Genomic DNA, 16749 nt, shown 5'->3' on the forward strand with positions numbered 1-16749 from the left:
CTAACATGTTGGAAATAATTCTGCTTCACACAAGCCATCGAGTTGGTGACATCTTGAGAAATGGCATGGGTATACCTGATCTTTCTTCACCTACATTCGTAGCTTCAAAAAGCATTTTATAGGTTTCCCTGCGAGGAGCACTCTTTTTTAAAACCACTTTGGTATCTACTTCAGCATAAATCCTAGGTTAGAAGGCAATTTTTCGAAGCCTTTCTGGACACACAATACCAGACTGTGATATGAGCATGGCATTCTCTCACAATTAGGGGATTCTGTCTTAATTCGTGACCACAAAGATTTTTTTTTTTTTTTCGCCAGTCATATTATTTGCCTTATCACTCGAGCCAATACAGTTATTAAGCTCAATCTTGCTCTTCTCTAGAAGTGTTTTCACTGCCTCAAACAACGCCTCACTTGTGATCTCAATAACTTGTAAGAGTTCCCCCAAAATAAGTGACCACTTCACTATTTTTCTCTTCAAAGTATCTTATGCAAACATATACTTCTGTCACTTACGATGTCTGTGGATTCGTCAACTAGCAATCAGTAATATTTGGCTTTTTCTAACTTCGATAGCAATTCTTCTTCAGGAGCAGGGGAAATCACATTGGTAATTAATTTTGAACATTTGGTACGATATTGACTTAAACTTTCAAGTGTACTGCCAGTTCCGTTGCACTTTAAAATCTCGCTCAAGTCGTCTACATCTACTACTGGGCAGTGACATGTAACTCCTACTGCAAGTTGTAGTTCAGTCCAGAAAAAGTGGTTCTTTATTGTAGTTCTGAAACACATGCACTTTTGTCGAGCTGATAGAGGAGACACGCTGCCTATGTTCTGTTGAGGTTGCGTGTGCTTTCAATGTGACTTTCCTTGGCTGCAATCCATCGGTACACACCATATCATATGCCTGCTGAGTACAATCTTTACCTTTGAAACCCAAGGAAATTCTTTCCCACTCTGCATGGTACAGCCGGATTCATAGGCTCCGTTCCACTTTGACATCGCGAGAACTTTACGTTACCACAATGAATCTTATACTGGCAGACTGCCATAACAGCTGGAGAGTGAGAATGGGGATCACCAGAGAGAAAATTCCTGCAATATTCATGCCCTATTTTCCGTCTTCTATTTCTGTTAAATACTAGTATGTATTACTGTGTAATTAAAACCACTGGATCATGTCAAAAATGGTTAGACTCTATCAAGACTTCAATAATGCTGATATAGATCTAGGAAAATGATGAACTGGTAACATACCTGACGAAAACTGAACAGGAAAAGAGGGGAAAGGATGTCATCCAAAAGTTTTCTGTGGCATAAAATACCAAAAAAAAAGTCAAGCTTTATTGATCTCGTAATATATATATATATATATATATATATATATATATATATGTGTGTGTGTGTGTGTGTGTGTGTGTGTGTGTGTGTGATGGTTGCGGAGAAATGGGTGGAATATGTTATGAATGTTTTGAGAGTAAACGATAGGATATTGGTAGTGAAAATTCTGCTGGGTAGAAAGATAGCTGCGATTATATCGGCATATGCTCCACAGGCAGGATTGGATGAAGCAGAGAAAGATAGATTTTAGGATGATTTAATACGTGTAGTGGGGGGTATGCGGGATGATGAGATAGTGATTTTGGGAGGGGACTTAAATGGTCATGTAGGTGAAGCAGCACAAGGTTATGAAGGAGTGCATGGGGGATGTGTGTATGGTCTAAGGAATGCAGAAGGGGAAAGGATACTCGAGTTTGGGGAGGCAACGGACATGATTATGTGCAACACATATTTTAGGAAAAGAGACAGTAGGTTAATTACGTATGAGTCTGGGAGAAATGGCAGTCAGATAGATTATTTTCTGGTTAGGAGAGCCGATAGGAGGTTAGTGAGGGATATTAAAGTTATAGGAAATGAGTGTCACGGGGTTTTTAAAATGATATGCAAGATTATTTAAATGATAGTGTTCAATAATACTGAACAGCAGGAATAAGAACTGTCTTGCTACATCAAGCAATGATTACTTTACGCTGGCTTGCTTCGCACGATTCTCTAACAACGAGAATTTATAAACTTTCTCAACAGTACACAGCAGAGACTAATTACTCAATTGCTGTTTATTATTACTGTTAGCCTCTGGAGAAAGTTACTTCACTCCTGACAATAAATAACTAATACTATTAATAATATCAGGTTCTTGCTGATGCTTAACTCCTAGGAGGCACAACGGATTTTAAGCTTAATACAACAAGACTGGCCTAAGTACCAGTTATGAAGGCAAAACGTTTATGCAAGCTAGGAGCTATAAGGGAAATAAGCTTAATTGTGGAGAAATGAAACACGACTTTACATTACATTAAGCTCAAGAAAAAGAACTGTTAAATTTATTGATTACAAAAATAAATTTAACGTTACATCTCAAAATGAATTCAAATAAAAAGATCGTACTCACTCACTCACTCAAGAGCTAAATTCTTACAGCTAGGAAAAGCACCTTAACTAAACTCTTAAGTCTAGGAAAACGAAAAGAAAATACTGGTCAATGAATGTGGTGTATCACCCAAAGAAGAGTGGGAGCCTGGAGAACTGTAGTCTAGTGGAGTCTGGGTGCTAGCTGACCTCTCACTACTCTCACTGCTGAAGCACAGAACCTCACTCCGTCACGACAGACACTTGACTGACTAACTCATGGGAAAGAAAGGGAGCGCTAGGGCCGCATTTTTTAACGGCTAGAGTGAGCGAAACGCGCCCAAAACAAATAACTCAGCAGAAGCGCTATTGTCTCACACAAAGACGATCACGTATGACAATGAAAAATTTATTTGAAAAGGCTCCCGACCGAATGACCGGTTACTGAACGATAAACTGGGATTCCACTTGAGTTCATGGTTTCCCACAAAAGCCAATGTCACTAGCCGACTCGTGACATTACGCCCCATGAAAATCAAATCTTTCTTTCTTCAGAAAAAAGATTTCAATATACATACATATAATTCCTAACTCAGTCACACAAGATTCACACTGTGGTGTGTGTGCTGTCCTGCTACAGGGGAAAGTCGCAGTCGCCAGTGAGCAAAAAAACCTCGAATTTACATTAATAGAGGCAAGCTTGAGGGAAAAATTCCGTGACAACGGTGAAAATCCTGTACTCAGGTTAAACTGAGCGAAAGTTCGCTACATTTACTCTGACAACTAATTGTTGTGTAGCGTGGTGTATGTAATACACGGTGTAGGTGTGACAGTTGTAGTGTAACTACCTACATGTAAAATGACACAGTAAATATTAATAATATGGCGACGACGAAGGCAGAGGAGAAGAGTCGGCAGCGTGCGGCAGACGATCAGCTGGCCCGCACAGCAAAACTGCTACACCCATTGCTGTACTGCAAAATCAATTAAGGTGAAGCATCAAAGTGTCAATGAGACAAAAATTGTTATTATGTTACAATTACTTTCTCTGCCTAGCAATCAGTACATGCTACGAAAGGTACGCTCTAACTGAAAAATACGAGTGACAGCCTAAGCTTCATACATTCGAGGTCGCCATTAATTTATTAGGTAGTTTAGTAAATCAGGAAACGTAGTCCCTGACGCCGTTGTCTCGAGGACTCGTGTAGTTTAATGGTTAAACTTAATTCTACACTTACGATTAGTGTCGGCAAGTTGAGAATCCCCATGCACACTCGGGCTCACGTAGCCTCGACCTGCACACGGGTCCTCAACCTGTGCCTTAACCTAGTGCCTATATTAATATTGGGGAGCTGAGAATCCTTGTGCAAACTTGGGCTCCTGTAGCCTCGTGTCGCCTCTGCGGAGTTCTCTCTAGAACTTCCCCCTTAACCTACGGTACTTATGTTAATATCGGGGAGCTGAGAATCCTTGTGCAAACTCGGGCTCACGTAGCCTCGAGTCGCCTCTGCGGAGTTCTCAAACTTCCCTTAACTTACGGTACATAATATGTATGTACAGGCCCTGGACATACTGTGTCCTGTGGGGCCAATGGGCGAGACATCAGGTCTGCACCCACTTCACCACTACGCTGTCTCTCAACTGACTCAGAGATTATGGGTGTGGTTACAAACGGCACAGGAAGGACATGTCCCTGATTAGTGGTGTTACTTTGACACACACTGCAGAAACACACAAAACTATCTATGTCTCGTCCTATCCCTGGCCAGAAAAAGTCAGCTCGGATACGGCCCTGGGTCTTCCTTTTGCCCATGTGACCTCCTGAGGCTGAACAATGACCCCATTGTAACACCGCTAGGCGGTACTTGGCGGGAACGTCAAACTGCAGTCGAACCTCGCCCTCGGATGTTCGTGACTCACGGTAGAACCGTCCTTGTTTACGAAGGAACTTGGCTCGACCTCCCCGTGAATACTTTATCACTCTACCCTTTTGTTTGTTCCGCATGGCAGCAAATGTTGGGTCAGAATGTAGTTCTTGAACAACAAGTTGGCTACACATCAGATCTTGCGGTGATTCAATGGTCACTGGGGTGACAGTCTGGAACCTCAGCCATGGCTCGTGTTACTATAGCCGAAGTCTGAGTAGCGTCTTCTTCAGTGTAAATATCCTTGACAATGGAAATATTGCCTGTTATTAGGTCAAATAAGGGTTCTGGCATGACAACTGCAGGTGTTGTACCAGTAAAAAATGGAGATGCCACCTGGATACATGCCTCAGGGAACAATCTCACTGATCCATCAATAAGGTTTGCATGGATCTGTTGACCTGTATACTGCTCAGGACGAACTAGACTTTGCTTGACAGAGCAACCTGAGGAACCATTGTCTCTCAGGACCTTCACAGGAATGTCTCCCACAAACCCTGGCTGAACAAGGAAGGTACTGTCACCTGTGGGAGGGCCTGTGGAGGAAGAAGATAGCCACTCATGAGGCTGCTGAATAATTGATGCGGCAAACATGGTGCCTTGTGAATTATATACTTGAGGAGTCGTACTCACTGCCTGTGGAGATGGAACGTTGACCATCTGTGGAGGGGGGTTCACTGTCACTGTGGTACTAGTGAACTGTTGGGGAGTACCCATACTGATAGGGATGTGACCACCGTGCTGCTGCTGAGGAATGAAGGCTGCGTTCGCTTCCTGCCTCTTTTGAGCTGGTGGTGAAAAAATTTGTCCCGACAGTCGGTTGCGTGGCTGATACTGCTGCTGGTTAGGGTACTTGTTGTACCTCTTCCACTCAGGTTTCTGAGTCTTTTGCCCCTGGTCCTTCCTCTGCGGTTTTGGACCTTGGCCATTATTCTGAGAATGGCCTTGTTGCTGGGATTCAGTCTGAGACGGCTTCCCAGACTTATCAGCTTTACTGTTCCAGGTATACTGCTTGCAAGTTTGATACCCATATGCAGTAAATACGTCAGCCTTTTCTGCCATTTGGCTGGCATCTTTCACCTGGCAGATCTTAAGCTGTGCTATGAGCTCAGCATGCCACGACCTCTCTAGCTGTGTACGCAGCATAAGGTCAATTATCCCCTCATGCGTGGAAGGAGTTTCATCTTTCTCCATCCACTCACCTAAGTAAGCAGTGAGACGGTCGAGGAACTGAACAGCTGTCTCCTTGTCTTGGAGACAAGCTCGCATGAACTGAACTTTGGCGTCGTCTACTGTACTGTGAGACCATATGCCTTAATGAGTGCAGCTTTCATCATCTCATACGTGCGATTGTCTTCACGAATTCTGTGGAGAATATCGAGGGCAGGGCCCTAAATAAACTAAGAAATTGAAGCCGCTTAGCTGCCTCATCCAGTTGATACATGTCTGCCATGTCCTCAAAACGAGCTATGTACGGCTCGATTCACTTGCCTTCCTTGTATGAAGGAAGCTTGATGCGTGGGGTCGCCAGGACTTGTGCAGAGAGAACGCTCGTGGAGCTTGGACCAACTGCACCAGGTGTGTCTGAAGCCAAGGAATCTCGCTTGAGCTTCAGCACTTCAAGTTCATGTTTTTTGTGTGCTTCTCGCTCGGCACGTTCGTGTTCTCGTTCTCTCTCTCGTTCCTCACGCTGTTCTCGCTCGTGTTCTAAGTCGAGTTTGCGTTGTTTCTGCTCGTGTTCGCGCTCCTTTTCGCGTTCCTTACGCTGTTCTCGCTCATGTTCGCGTTGGATTCTATGCTCTTCACGAGCATCTTTCTCACGTTCTTGCTCGTAATTAAACCGTGAGAGAACGTAACTCTGAATTTTCTCTGGGTCTGTGAGGCCCATTTCTTTAGCTTCCTGTACATAGACACTGGCTGCCATGATGCTAGCTCAATCTAAATAACTAGCGACTCAGTACTGACTGCTACTTCGCAAACGAATGCTAATAAACACAAGTAAAGAATACAGACACAAGCTAGTGGTGACCAGTCTTATCTAGTTAACTGGAAAAGAATAAAGCAAAAATGCAAATGACTGGGAAGAATCAATAATTAACACAATGGGTACGGCGACTTCCCAGGAGCGAATAAAATCGTCTGGCGTTACCAAGAATAAAGAACTAAACAGAGCTAAGTACTCTGTGAATTAATAAAGCAAAAATTCACTTGCTAAATTAACGGTAACCACCAGTAAACTTGTGCCTATAAACTTTAATGATAAATACCTAAATATGAACGAGTGAGCACTATCTCGTGAATAGCTTTAGAGCTAGGAGTTAATATCCTGGAATGAGGTCGCCAATTGTCACGGGGTTTTTATTCAAAATAATAAATGCAAAATTATTAAAAATGATAGTGTTCAATAATACTGAACAGCAGGAATAAGAACTGTCTTGCTACATCAAGCAATGATTACTTTACGCTGGCTTGCTTCGCACGATTCTCTAAGAACGAGAATTTATAAACTTTCTCAACAGTACACAGCAGAGACTAATTACTCAATTGCTGTTTATTATTACTGTTAGCCTCTGGAGAAAGTTACTTCACTCCTGACAATAAATAACAAATACTATTAATAATATCAGGTTCTTGCTGATGCTTAACTCCTAGGAGGCACAACGGATTTTAAGCTTAATACAACAAGACTGGCCTAAGTACCAGTTATGAAGGCAAAACGTTTATGCAAGCTAGGAGCTATAAGAGAAATAAGCTTAACTGTGGAGAAATGAAACACGACTTTTCAATACATTAAGCTCAAGAAAAAGAACTGTTAAATTTATTGATTACAAAAATAAATTTAACGTTACATCTCAAAATGAATTCAAATAAAAAGATCGTACTCACTCACTCACTCAAGAGCTAAATTCTTACACATAGGAAAAGCACCTTAACTAAACTCTTAAGTCTAAGAAAACGAAAAGAAAATACTGGTCAGTGAATGTGCTGTATCACCCAAAGAAGAGTGGGAGCCTGGAGAACTGTAGTCTAGTGGAGTCTGGGTGCTAGCTGACCTCTCACTACTCTCACTGCTGAAGCACAGAACCTCACTCCGTCACGACAGACACTTGACTGACTAACTCGTGGGAAAGAAAGGGAGCGCTAGGGCCGCATTTTTTAACGGCTAGAGTGAGCGAAACGCGCCCAAAACAAATCGCTCAGCAGAAGCGCTAATGTCTCACACAAAGACGATCACATATGACAATGAAAAATTGATTTGAAAAGGCTCCCGACCGAATGAGCAGTTACTGAACGATAAACTGGGATTCCACTTGAGTTCGTGGTTTCCCACAAAAGCCAATATCACTAGCCGACTCGTGACAGTAAGGAGTGTGTGCAGCAGCACAAACTATTGATTTGTGATATGGTGCTTAAAGAACAAGTAATGAAAAAGAGGACTTATGTACCTAGGAGGAAAATATGGAAGCTGAAAAACCAAGTAGTAAGGGATGCCTTCTATAGCGAGTTGAGGAGAGTGGTGGCTGAACAGGGAGCTGTAGACAGAGGCGTTAATGAACAGTGCAGAGCCCTCAAGAACAATTTCTTGAGATTTACTGATGTAACATGAGGTTGGACAAGAGGACCACCAAGACATAAAGTAACTTGGTGGTGGGATGAGGGTGTAGAAGCTGCAGTTAAGGAGAAAAGAAGGCTTTTCCGGGAATGGAAGAAGGATGGTAGCAAAGAGGAATATTTGGCTACCAAGCGTAGAGCTAGAAGAGAGGCATACAGGGCAAACTCTGAGTCACAGAGACTATTACTTGATAACCTAAATCATGGGGAAAGGAAAAATATGATATTTAGGGTGGCAGGTCAAGTGAAGAGGGATACTCGGGATATTATAGTTAAGCAGTGTGTAAAGAATGATGAAGGAAGGGTAGTGATGAACAGTAAGGATATTAAAGACGCATGGAGAGAGCATTATAACCGGTTGTTGAATGATGAGTTTGACTGGGACAGGGAAGGTTTGGAGCCAGCAGATCCAGTGTCTGGCCATTGGCCTTTGATTGATACTGCTACTGCGAGTGAGACAATAGGCAGGATGAGGGTGGGGAAGGCAGCAGGTGTGTCTGGGTTGACTGCCGAAATGTTGAAGGTTTCAGGCGATATATGGGTGAGTTTAGTCACTGACCTGATAAATAGGATTATTTATGAGTGTGCTGTCCCTGATGATTGGCCGAAGAGTGTAATTGTAAATATGTATAAAGGGAAGGGTGATGCCCTGGAAAGAGGAAATTATAGAGGTATAAAGCAAAGATCAGATAATGAAGGTAATGGAGAGAGTTTTAGAAGGTATGATTAGAGAAAGAGTGAATATTGATTACATAGGATTACATAGGAAAGCAAACAGCAACAGACCTTATGGTCCTTTCAAGGCTGCTTGTTACAGAGAAAACTATGACTACAAGATCTAACTCTACATGCTGAAGGATAAGGATAGTAAAGCATGAAGGCTCCCTCCACCACCAAACCCTCCAGGAAAAAGTGAGAAAAAAACACTATGCAGCATGGAAAAACTGACATGGAAATTTCATAGGAAAAACTGGAAAGGAAAAGTCACATTCTATAATACTTTATCTATAAGCTACCCGACTGAGTAACCTGAAAGGGAAAGTAATCAAATCAAGTAATAGTTACGGCATGACATTATAAATCGGTACATTGAGTTTATGGGAAGTCTGTGGACATAACGTGGAAACTACACACTGCACAGTGTGGATGTTTAGGGGTGGTGCGGCAGCCTTGCCTGGCGCTTTTGAAGTAGGCAGCAGTCAATCAGGCCCTAGCTCCGTTCAATCCACTGAGACAAGGAACTCTCTCATGTGGGACAAGTACACAAGTTTCCTCCTGAAGCAGTGACCCCTGGTACATTACAAAAATCCCGATGGTGGTCACTTGACCAACAGGGACCCTCAGTGATCCACAGCCCATCATAGATCGAAAGTGAGAGTAGTGACCATTAACTCAGGGTTATCTGTGCAGATCCTAATCTGTGCTTATATTGCTTTCTTTGCATTGGGGAGATTGAAATATATACAACGGGTGTCTTAGATAAAAGGGGGGCTGCACAGTGTGGATGTGCAATGCACAGAGTGGATGTTTAGGGGTGGTGCGGCACCCTTGCCTGGCGCTTTTGAGGTAGGCAGTAGTCAATCAGGCCCTAGCTCCGTTCAATCCACTGAGACAAGGAATTCTCCCATGTGGGACAAGTACACAAGTTTCCTCCTGAAGCAGTGACCTCTGGTACATTAAAAAAATCCCGATGGTGGTCACTTGATTAACAGGGACCCTCAGTGATCCACAGCCCATCACAGATCGAAAGTGAGAGTAGTGACCATTAACTCATGGTTATCTGTGCAGATCCTAATCTGTGCTTATATTCCTTTCTTTGCATTGGGGAGATTGAAATATATACGAAGGGTGTCTTAGATAAAAGGGGGCTGCACAGTGCACAGTGTGGATGTGCAATGCACAGAGTGGATGTTTGGGGGTGGTGCGGCAGCCTTGCCTGGCGCTTTTTAGGTAGGCAGCAGTCAATCAGGCCCTAGCTCCATTCACTCCACTGAGACAAGGAACTCTCCCATGTGGGACAAGTACACAAGTTTCATCCTGATGCAGTGACCCCTGGTACATTAAAAAAAATTCCCGATGGTGGTCACTTGACTAACAGGGACCCTCAGTGATCCACAGCCCATCACAGGTCGAAAGTAATAGTAGTGACCGTTAACTCAGGGTTATCTGCAGATCCTCATCTGTGCTTATTTTACTTTATTTGCATCGAACAAATTGAAAAATGTATAATGACGTGGCGCGACACTATGTCCGGGTACGTTGTTTAAAGGGTGTCTTGTAGACAAAAGGAGAATGAACTTACACGCAGCTATAAAAGAAAGTTATTCGGACAGAAAAAGAGTCAGCTGAGGATTCTCGAGCAAATACTTGTCTATTTTGTTTTTGAATGTCTCAATTGAGACACTGTTCACGGTATCTGAGGGTAATCTGTTCCAGATGAGATGCAGTTTGGGTTTATGTCAGGTAGGGGGACCGCTGATGCTATATTCATTGTTCAACAGCTTCAGGAAAAATATATTGGTAGGAGAAGGGATCTTTATTTTGTTTTTGTTGATTTGGAAAAGGCCTTTGACAGAGTCCCTATAGAGGTGGTGAAGTGGCCAATGAGAAACCTTGGCTTGGAGGAGTGGCTGGTTAGGGTGGTTATGGCTATGTATGTGGGTGCTCACACCCAGGTGAGAGTGAATGGAGATTTGAGTGATGAGTTTTCCGTGAATGTTAGTGTGCATCAGGGGTCAGTTTTAGTCCCATGTTGTTTATCATGGTACTTGAAGCCCTTTCGCGTGACTTTAGAAACGGACTCCCGTGGGGTCACCGTTTCAACTAGCCCAGTGAACTTGAACATTGAACTGTTGTTAAAAATTTGATTTCCTTAAATGATGGTCGTCGACTCTTCCACCAAATATGTTTGTAGCCTAATCGGATTAAAAAAAAAATCTTTTTAACCGAGAGAGAGAGAGAGAGAGAGAGAGAGAGAGAGAGAGAGAGAGAGAGAGAGAGAGAGAGAGAGAGACAGACAGACAGACAGACAGACACACACACACACACACACACACACACACACACACACACACACACACACACACACACACACACACACACACACAGATAGACAGATTGACTGACAGACAGACTGAGAGAGAGAGAGAGTAATCAAAACACGACTCTCTCTCTCTCTCTCTCTCTCTCTCTCTCTCTCTCTCTCCCTGAGCAGCGGTGTAAAAAGGGCACAGGTATGTTTTTTAAATGGCTTAGCAACGAGTCTTCATGCTATGAGGTGCCACTTTAATATAGGTTTCTACTCGTGTATCGAAAAATCGTTCGGTCTCTCAAGCATCCACTTCCCTCCATTTCTCATCCTATCTCCACCTTCCCTGTTTCACTGCCCATATCTCCTCATTTTCTCCTTCCTTATCATATTTTCCCATCCCCCAATCTTCACCATGCACTCCTCTTCTGTCTGTGATTGAGGAAGAGTGACTGGTGGTGGTGGCTGTGGTGGGGGTGGTGATTGCAGCTGCACGATCCGGCTCATGCAAACAGGACATTAGCATATTGTGGGGATTAGGGTACAAAGAGCAGTCGACCTCTGACATTGAGTCTTTCTCGTATTCTTTGTCTTCTTTCTTATCTTAGCAATAATGCTCTCTCTCTCTCTCTCTCTCTTACACACACACACACACACACACACACACACACACACACACACACACACACTTTAATGAATACAAAATCTCTCTCTCTCTCTCTCTCTCTCTCTCTCTCTCTCTCTCTCTCACACACACACACACACACACACACACACACACACACACACACACTGTAATGAATACAAAATCTCTCTCTCTCTCTCTCTCTCTCTGTTGGTTGTCGTCCCTCGGGGTCTCTTCATTTTTTCTTCTCGCGTCTCGTTCCTTCCCTCCTACTCGTTCGTTTAGACTCCTTGTTTTGTGCCGTTCCTCCTTTCATTCTCAGTTATTTTACTTCCTCTCCTTTTTCAGTTGCGATACATTTCTTTACCTCTGCTATTCCTTCCTTTTCTGTACCATCTCTTCTGCGTTTATATCCGCTCTCACCGCCTCTCATCGTCTTCACTGTTGTCCTCTTTCCTCTTGCATCTTTTTTTTTTTTTTGGTCAGTATTTCTTTAGTCTCGTCCTTTCTTCGACATACCTTCTCCCTCTCGACCTCCTTTCGGGTTCTGTATCGTATTTCTCTTTAGTTCCTTTTCTCGCCCTTTACTTTTCGCTTAGTTCTTCAAGTCTTCGTTTTCTCTCCTATTTTTGTATCCATTCCCTCTCTTCATTGTTCGCTGTTTCCCACATCCATCAACCCGACCTCCTTACCTGTTACCTGCCGAAGGATGCGGTGAGGCAGGGTCCGAAGAGGAAGAAAAATCCTGCTAAGGAGAGAACCATAGAAAGTTTGTCCACTTAACAGGGCCACATTATTATTCACTTATTATTAATGTCCCCAGAAACTTGACTACGACTCACAAGCATACATATATACAATCAATTTTTTCACATTACGTATAATTTTATCATCTTTCACATTTATTAGTCTTCCCATCTCCTCCCATATACATCCTCCCTTTCCCTTCCGTCTTCTTCTTTTGTCACTCTTCGTCCCTCCTCATCTTCCCTGCGACCATTTCCTCCGAGAGGCAGGTGCAATGAAAAGATGGTGGCGAAAAAGAAGCGGGTATCGAGAGAGAGAGAGAGAGAGAGAGAGAAAGAGAGAGAGAGAGAGAGAGAGAGAGAGAGAGAGAGAGAGAGAGAGAGAGAGAGGTGAAAAGAAAGCAGAAAAATTTATATGTGCAAAAGAATTATATTGAACCATCAGTATGAGTTTTGTCAGAGCCACATCACTGGCGATCTTCTTTCATTCTTTTAGACTCTTGGCCAGCCTCTTTTTGGGTCGTTCCATGAAGTCTTTACCATTGTGCTGGGCAACTCAAAGGCCTTAAACATAGCGTGGCACACATCTTCAACATCCAGGACACTCTTCCCTGTTTAATTATCTGCACATTCATTTTGGTGCCTCAATAGTGATTGCCCAGTGGGTATCATTATTAGCTACGAAGCTCCCGGACCTAGAGTAACAGGGTTCAAAATCTTCGTGCGGGCAGCTGGCACATGTTTTTGGTTGAGAAGTAAGATCAGTACGTATATAAACACCTGCGGGACATAGCTCTGGTAACCTAGTTTATGCAATGGCCTTGTGTTCCAAAATAGCGAGTGAATAACCCTGTTCACATTTTAATGCCTAAGTTATGTTGATGAGGACCTTGCCTGATCATCTATTAGTATCTGTCCCCACCTTTACCCTTTGCATTTGTAGCTGTCACCGATTAAGGCCACTGTTTTTCCACTAAGGCTATTAAAAATAGTTGCCTAGTCATCTCTTTCGGTGAAGACCATGCAAGATGGCTGGAACAATGTACTGTCTGACTCACTTCTTTATTTCTGCAACATTCGTGGCCTCTCCTCTAATTTTCCCTATGTTAAGTACCACCTCTCCTCCTCTAGATCTCATCTTCTCTCCCCTTGCTGTGACTCAACTGTCTAAGCCAATGTTAGGAAACCCTTCTCTGTGTCCTCCTACTTTCTCTATACTCATTTCGGAGCCAAAGGTGGCTGCTGTGTATGTGTATGCAACAACATATCTTGCTCTTGTTTTCCTGAACTTGAATCATCTTAATTCTCTACTCTGTTGCTTCGGGTATCCTGTCATCCTCTGACTAAATATATCTATGCTGTTTACTTACCCCCTAATTCTACTGACTATGAACAATTATTCGACTATCTTGCGTCTATGTTGGAACACATCCTATTAATTTCTCCGCTTTCTGACAGTTCCATTCTAAAAGAATTCAATGTTCACCACCATCTTTGGTTCTCCACTACTTTCACTGATCCACATAGTAAACAAGCCTACATCTTTTTTATCTTTAATGGCCTAGAGCAGCTTGTACAGGTATCCCTGACCTCCTCTGAGAGAGTTCCAACATACTTGACCTCTTCCTTACAACCAATCCCTCTGCTTACGTTGTTAATCTTTCCTTTCCTTTGGGCTCATCGGATCACAACCTTATCGCCTTAACCTGTCCTATCACTCCAGTAAGGCCTGTGGGCTCTCCTAAGATGTGTCGGTTGGGGCAATTTGGAGCTGATGGTTGTGAGGCCCTCAGGAGGTACATATTTGATTTTCCCATAAAGTGATTATTGTTTCCATGGCTGAGAGCCATGTGAGTGTGCCCTGTGCATTACAGAGGTTATTTACTCGGGCAAGAAAGCATACATTCCATTCTCATGTCCAATGAGTAATGCAAAAAAAAAAACTTGGTTTAATCACACTAGTTCTAATGCTGTCCACAAAAAGAAGAAGGCCTATGGAAGTAGCGGAGCCAACCCACTCCTGAATCTCAACTCTTTTATTTTCTGCTCAGAATCATGCTAAGTCTGTTATTTCTTCTCCAATTCCACCTTATACGATTCCAGTGCTGTTCCTCCATCACTTCCCCCCCTCTGACTTCCTCATGGCTGACGTTGAAATGTCTTCAATTGATGTTTATTCTGCCATCTTTGGCCTCAGTACTAACAAGGAATATGGGCTTAATGGGGTCCCTCTTGTTGTCCTCAAGAACTGTGTTTCTGTGTTTACACCCTGCCCAGGTAAACTCTTTCGCCTTTATCAACTTGTACAGACGTTGGAGTAAGTTCGTTTCCTTTTCCGTGGACTAAGGCGTTTGTAACACTGCCCGATGGAGAGGTATCTCCTCCTCCTCCCTTCCTCATAGTCCCATACTCCCACCCATAGAGGTAGGAATAGGGTAGAGTCGGCGTGAGAAGGCTCCGGTGAAGCCAGAGAACTGTCAAACGGCCATATTGGTCAAGTCAAGAGGTCACGGCAACACCTACCTGACTTGAGGAAGATTGCTGTGCACTCCTACCTCTATGGCTGTACCCATAGAGGTAAGAGTTCTAATCCTACGTCCATGGGTGTGGCCATGAGATTATTAAGCCTTTTATACCTCCAGCTGTGTGTCCACCTGGTATTCCTCAGGGAGAATGCCAGAAACAAAGTAGGCTTCATTCTACCTCTGGTTTTAGTTGTAGTTCAGCTGTGGGTGTGAGACGTTCTGTCCAAAGTTGTAACTCACCATCAAATAACCTAAGTCTCCAAAAATGCCCACCACCTGTGCCGCATTTGGGTGTAATGAAAGAGGAGATAAGAAATCTGACCCATCCATTACATTTCACTGGTGAGTATCTTTAGAGTGAATTATAGTTTGTAGGTTAGTATGCAAAAATAGATAAATAAATAAATAAAGATAAAACATATTTTTTTCTGTTTGCAGCTAAGAAAACACTCCCGCCTGGTCAGCGGAACCAAGTCAGACAGCTGTCAAAGAGGTCGCCCCCATGTTGGTCGAGTCAGGTCTGTCGGCCTCACTCTGACCTACCCTTGGTTAATCCCATATGCCGCCTCTACCTACTCCTACCTCTATGCTCCCACCCAACCTCCCCACTTTTCTCTCCGACCCCATAAGCCCACCGGGTACCTCCATACTCTCGCTCACAGCCAGCCAGGGGTTTCTGTTGTTCAAGCACCTTTCTAATTACGTGTAGTCCGAACAACTAATAAAGGAATAGTACAGTATATTATAAACCAAGTTAGGAAATGGTTTACTACACTATGAGAGAGAGAGAGAGAGAGAGAGAGAGAGAGAGAGAGAGAGAGAGAGAGAGAGAGAGAGAGAGAGAGTTAAAAGACAGGGAGCAACAGGAGGAGAGGGAGAGCGAGTGGAAACAAAGAAATGAGAGGACAGTTACGGAGGAAATAAGAAGGGGAGAGGCAAGGAGGGAACAACGAGAGCTAAGAAAAGAGACAAAGAGTGAGAAGAAGAGACAGTGAGAGGTTAAATGAGATACAAGTAGTGTGAAAGTGAAAGAGAAAAGGAAGATGTGAATACAAAGACCAGGAGTCAGGGAAGTAGAGACAAAAGGGGAGACAGCTGAGAGAAAATGGGAATGGAGCAAAAATAGAAATAGGGAAAACAAAAGGAGAAAGTGGGAAAGAGAGCTCCGGAACGGAATACTGAGAACGATAATGAGAAAAATTAGAAAACGAGGCAAGGTAACAGGAAGGAGGAAGAAAGTGTGTGATTATGGCAAGGACGCAAGGAAAGAACTAAGCAGGATAAAACGAAAGCATTAAGGCTGAGTAGAACGAATGTAACATTCAAGTAAAAAAGGAGGGAGAGAAACAGAGAAATTGGAGAAATTTGCGGAAAGTAGAGATTAAGGGTGGGAAGAAAATAGGTTAATTTTTAGGACAAGGAAGAGGAGGGGGATGTTGAGAAGGGAAGACAAGTGGAGGGAGAGGGAGGGAGGGAGGGAAAGACAGTGGGAAGAGCGGAATGAAAGAAGAGATTCCGGGTGACAGAGAGAGACGGAGAGAGGAGAGAGAGAAGAAGGGCATGCAGTTACTACTGGGGGAAGAAAGCAGTGAAGGAAATGGATTTAGTACAAGTAAAGAAATACGGAGAGAGTAATGGAGAAAAAAAGGTAAGACATGTGACATATGAAAAAGTAAGACAAAGCTGCGACACTGGGAGGGAGAAAGAAAAGATGAGTGAGGTAAGGAGGGAGTGACTTAGAGGGAAAGAGACGAAGAAAAGGAAAGAGAGAGGAAGGAAGGTAGGGACTGGGCAGATAGCTATAAAAAAAAGGGGAAGGAGGGAAAAGGAAACTGGGGATGAGACAAAGGATCCAGAGAGAGTGGGGGGGGGAGGG

Source organism: Coenobita brevimanus, chromosome 52 (genome assembly GCF_032717465.1).
Source record: "Coenobita brevimanus isolate Jiangsu-jjx chromosome 52, ASM3271746v2, whole genome shotgun sequence".
Classification (NCBI taxonomy): Eukaryota; Metazoa; Arthropoda; class Malacostraca; order Decapoda; family Coenobitidae; genus Coenobita; species Coenobita brevimanus.